Below are 5,908 nucleotides of genomic sequence, written 5' to 3'. Positions count from 1 at the left end.
CCCCGGCGGCGGGGAAGCCCGGAGGCGACGTGGCGCGATGTGGGTGGCTGAGGGAGGCGGCGGCGGACGTGTCCGGCGCGGCACGGACGCGTCCGGCGCGCGTAGGAAGAAGAAGGCTAGGGTTAGGGGTGAAATTGATCCGAAAATTCGGGGGAGGGGGTGTTTATATAGGTAGAGGGAGCTAGGAGACTCCAAATGGAGTGCGGTGTTCGGCCACGCGATCGTGATTGAACGGCCTAGGTGATAGAGGAGGTTTAGGTGGGTTTTGGGCCACTTTGGAAGGGGTGTTGGGCTGCACACGAAAGAGGCCTTTACGGTTACCCGGTTAACCGTTGGAGTATCAAACGACCTCCAAATGGCACGAAACTTGACAGGCGGTCTACCGGTGCTATACCAAGGCCGCTTGGCAAACCTCAGGCCATTCCGAGAAAGTTTAACACCCGCTCACAACAGGAGACAAAAGGGGAACGCCGGAGGACATAGGAGTGTCGGATTGCAAAACGGACAACGGGGCAAATGCTAGGATGCAAGAAACGAACACATATGCAAAATGAGATGCACATGATGACATGATAAAATGCAACACGCAAGCAAATGACAAGGCAACGACGGCAAATAACTGGCGGACACCTGGCGCAACTAATCCAGGGCGTTACAATGAGGTGTGGGCTCCCTGGTGTATTTCTTTCGCCCAAAAATTCTTATTAATTCCAAAAAGATGTTTCATGGAGTTTTGGGACTTTTGGAGCTGTGCAGAATAGGTTTCCAATGTTTGCTCCTTTTCCAGCCAGAATTCCAGCTGCCAGCATTCCCTCTCTTCATGGTAAACCTTGTAAAATAAGAGAGAATTGCCATAAGTATTGAGATATAATGTGCAATAACAGCCCATTATGCAATAAATATTGATATAAAAGCATGATGCAAAATGGACGTATCAACTCCCCCAAGCTTAGACCTCGCTTGTCCTCAAGCGGAAGCCAAAATCGAAAAATATGTCCACATGTTTAGAGATAGAGGTGTCGATAAAAATAAAATATGGACATGAGGGCATCATGATTATTCTTATAACAGCAACATATATAGATTTTATCATATGATTTCTTATGCTCAAGTAACAATCAATTCACAATGTCAAGTATGGTTCAAAAACTTCATTGGGAACTAACAAACAATAATCTCAGTCACTGAAGCAATTGCAATTTATCGTAACATCAAAAAGAGTCAACAATAGAGCTTTTCAGCAAGCTCACATACTCAACTATCTTGTGTAGTCTTCTATAATTGCTAACACTCACGCAATACTTGTGGTTATGGAGTTTCAGCCAGACACTAAGAAAGATATGGGCTTATTGTGTTGCCTCCCAACGTATTCACCTTTAGGTGATGTCAACAATAATAGCCCATGCTAACTAACATCCAGTTGGATATATATATATATATATATATATATATATATATATATATATATATATATATATATCATGATCTTTCAAACACGAGGAGCTTGCCAAAGGATAAAATGAAAAAGGGAAAGGTGAGGATCACCTTGACTCAAGCATAAAGTAAAAAAGATAGGCCCTTTGCAGAGGGAAGCAGAGGTTTTCATGTGCGTTTAGGGTTGATACACAAAATCTTAATGCAAAAGAACGTCACTTTATATTGCCCCTTGTATGTGGACCTTTAATATGCAGTCCGTCGCTTTTATTACTTCCATAACAAGTTTGTACAAAGCTTATTTTCTCTGCACTAATAAGTCATACATATTTAGATAGCAATTTTTATTGCTTGCAACATGCCAACTTACTTCTGTCCAACTTCCGGATAATGCCCTTGAGTCCGGCGATGTGATCCTTCAACATGATATTCTCCTGTGTGTGATACTTGTTCTGTATGCGAGCTAACTCAATAATCTTGAAAGCTTCAATCTCTGTTGGAGTGAAAAGGTTAGGTAAAGGTTGAGGGATATCTTCTTCCTTCACCGTCGGAGCTTGAACCTCCATGGCTTTCTTGATCCCTTCATCCTTGTTGATCTCTTCTGGTTCTTCTCTTTTCAGCTCTGTCTTCAATAGCCAAGCATCCTTGCCTTCGTTGTTGAAGGAGGGTGATGTCATGGCGCTCTTAATCTGCAACAGAAACAGCTCGAAACGAAAACAGAGGATATTTGCATGATACGGTGGTCAAAACCTTCGGGGGTATATATAATGAATTTTTGCCGACCAAAATACGTAACGTGCAAGAAAACAGAGTCCAGGAGGCACACGAGGTGTCCACGAGACAGGGGGTGCGCCCAGTAGGGGGGCTCCCTCCACTCTTGTGGGGGCCTCGTGTCCCTTTCGGACTACTTCTTTCTTCCTAACATTCTTAAATATTCCAAAACTGATAAAAATTGCCATTGGAGTTGTTTTGGAGTCGGTTTACTTACCGTACCACATACCTATACCTTTTCGGAGTCTAGAACGTTCTGGAAAGTGTCCCTTATGTATTCCCCAGGGGTTACGGTTTCAATGATATTAGTTTCAACATTGATAGGATTACCTGAAATATAATGTTTAATTCTTTGACCGTTTACCACCCTCGGACTCGTGCCTTCGAAGTTGTTTATGGCACCAGAACGATAGACCTCCTCGATAACATAAGGACCTTCCCATGCAAAAAATCTTAAAAGAGAGTTGAATAATAACACAAAATCTCCTACGTTAAACTCACGCTTTTGTATCCTTTTGTCATGCCAGCGTTTGACTTTTTCTTTGAATAGCTTGGCATTCTCATATGCTTGGGTTCTCCATTCATCAAGTGAGCTAATATCAAACAACCTCTTCTCACCGGCAAGTTTGAAGTCATAATTGAGCTCTTTAATAGCACAATATGCTTTATGTTCAAGTTCAAGAGGTAAATGACATGCTTTTCCATAAACCATCTTATATGGAGACATACCCATAGGATTTTTGTATGCAGTTCTATAGGCCCATAATGCATCATCAAGTTTTTTGGACCAATTCTTTCTAGATCTATTCACAGTCTTTTGCAAAATTAATTTGAGCTCTCTATTGCTCAACTCTACTTGACCACTAGATTGCGGATGATAAGGAGATGCGATTCTATGATTGACATCATACTTAGCAAGCATCTTACGGAAGGCACCATGAATAAAATGTGAACCACCATCAGTCATAAGATATCAAGGGACTCCAAACCTCGGAAAAATAACTTCTTTAAGCATTTTAATAAAAGTGTTATGGTCAACACTACTAGTTGGAATAGCTTCTACCTACTTAGTAATGTAATCAACATCAACTAAAATATGTGTATAACCATTATAGGCAGGAAAAGGTCCCATATAATCAAAGCCCCAAACATCGAACGGTTCAATAACAAGAGAGTAATTCATAGGCATTTCTTGACGTCTACTAATGTTACCTACTCTTTGGCATTCATCACAAGATAAAACAAACTTACGAGCATCTTTCAAGAGAGTAGGCCAATAAAAACCAGATTGTAGTACCTTGTGTGCAGTTCTATTTCCAGGGTGGTGTCCTCCATAAGATTCGGAGTGACACTTACGTAGAATCTGTTCCTGTTCATGCTCCGGCACACAACGTCTAATAACACCATCCACTCCTTCTTTACAAAGGTGTGGGTCATCCCAAAAGTAATGTCTTAAATCATAAAAGAACTTTTTCTTTTGCTGGTATGTGAAGCTAGGCGGTATACATTTAGCACCAATGTAATTAGCATAATCAGCATACCAAGGAGCAGTACGAGAAGCATTAATGACCGCTAATTGTTCATCAGGAAAACTATCATCAATAGGAAGTGGGTCATCAAGAACATTCTCTAACCTAGACAAGTTATCTGCAACGGGGTTCTCATCTCCCGTTCTATCAATAATATGTAAATAAAATTCTTGGAGCAAGAGAACCCATCTAATGAGCCTAGGCTTAGCATCTTTCTTTTCCATAAGATATTTAATAGCAGCATGGTCAGTGTGAATAGTAACTTTAGAATCAACGATATAAGGTCTAAACTTATCACATGCAAACACAACTGCTAAGAACTCTTTTTCAGTAGTAGCATAGTTTCTTTGGGCAGTATCAAGAGTCTTACTAGCATACTGGATAACATTCAATTTCTTATCAACTCTTTGCCCTAGAATAACACCTACAGCATAATCACTAGCATCGCACATAATTTCAAAAGGTAAATTCCAATTAGGTGGCTGGACAATAGGTGCAGTGATCAAAGCTTTCTTAAGTATTTCAAATGCTTCTACACAATCACCATCAAAGACAAAAGGAATATATTTTTGCCATTTTGCCAAACTTTTGGTGTTTGGCAGGGCTTACCCATTCACTATCAGCAATGCGATAAATAATACTTGCCTCAAGGAGCTTTAGTATCTCCTTTCTTACCACTTCTTTCATCTTGGGATTTAATCGTCTTTGAGGATTTCTAACTGGTTTGGCATCTTTATCCACTGTAATTTTGTGTTGGCATAATGTGGGACTAATGCCCTTAAGATCACCCAGAGTATATCCAATAGCTTCTCGGTGCTTCTTCAGAGTTTTCAATAATCTTTCTTCTTCTTTCTCTGAAAGGTTAGCACTAATAATACCAGGATATATTTCCTTTTCATCAAGATAAGCATACTTAAGACTATCAGCTAACGGTTTGAGTTCAAACACGAGATCTCCCTTGGGTGGAGGGGATCCCCAAGAATTTCAATGGGAAGGTTAGCATAGGTTCCTGTTTGAGAAACACTTCATCTATTTCCCTTCTTTCCTTCATAAACATATCGTTTTCATGGTCTAGCAAATATTGTTCTAACGGATCAGTAGGGGGAACAGCAATGGAAGCAAGACCAATAATCTCATCCTTACTAGGTGGTTCCCTATCACGAGGTTCTCTATGAAACTTAGCAAAATTTAACTCATGAGACATACCATCTATACCAACTGTGACAGTATCTTTTTCACAATCAATCTTAGCACTAGCTGTATTCAAGAAGGGTCTACCAAAAATAATGGGACAAAAATCATCTTGTGGGGAACCAAGAACAAGAAAGTCAGCAGGGTATTTAACCTTCCCACACAAAACTTCAACATCTCTAACAATCCCAAAAGGTTTAATGGTATCCCTATTAGCAAGGTCGTGCATAATTTCTTGATATAATGGGTGCAAGGTCGTGCATAATCAATCTTAGCACTAGCTGTCTTCTAATTCAATGGGTGCAATGTCGTGCATAATTTCTTGATATAAGGTATAAGGTATTGCACTAGCACTAGCACCCATATCACATAGGCCATGATAACAATGATCTCCTATTTTAACAAAAATAACATGCATGCCTACGACAGGTCTATGTATCTTAATATCTGGTCTCGCAATATTAGCAGTCTCACCACAGAAATGAATAACATGCCCATATAAATCCTCATCCAAGAGATCTTTAACCACAGCAATACTAGGTTCAACATTAATTTACTCAGGAGGTGTATAAGTACTAGTATTACTCTTACGAACAACAGTCGAAGCTTTGGCATGATCCTTTATCCTAACAGGAAAAGGAGGTTTCTCAACATAAGTAGTAGGAACAATAGGATCACTATAGGTGATAGTCTTTTCTTCGACTGTAATAGGTGCAACTACTTTCACTTCAACAGGAGGATTATATTTAAACCACTTCTCTTTAGGGAGATCAATGTGAGTAGCAAAATATTCACAGAAAGAAGCTACTATCTCAGAGTCAAGTCCATACTTAGCGCTAAATCCACGAAAAGCATCGGTATCCATAAAAGATTTAACACAATCGAACTTAGGTGTCATACCTGACTCTTTACCATCGTCGGAACCCCAAACTTCAGAGTTGCGTTTAATTCTTTCCAATAAGTCCCATTTGAAATCAATAGTC

Source organism: Triticum dicoccoides, chromosome 6B, assembly GCF_002162155.2.
Source record: "Triticum dicoccoides isolate Atlit2015 ecotype Zavitan chromosome 6B, WEW_v2.0, whole genome shotgun sequence".
NCBI lineage: Eukaryota > Viridiplantae > Streptophyta > Magnoliopsida > Poales > Poaceae > Triticum > Triticum dicoccoides.
The sequence above is the reverse complement of the archived record's forward strand: the minus strand, read 5'-3'. Positions refer to the sequence as shown.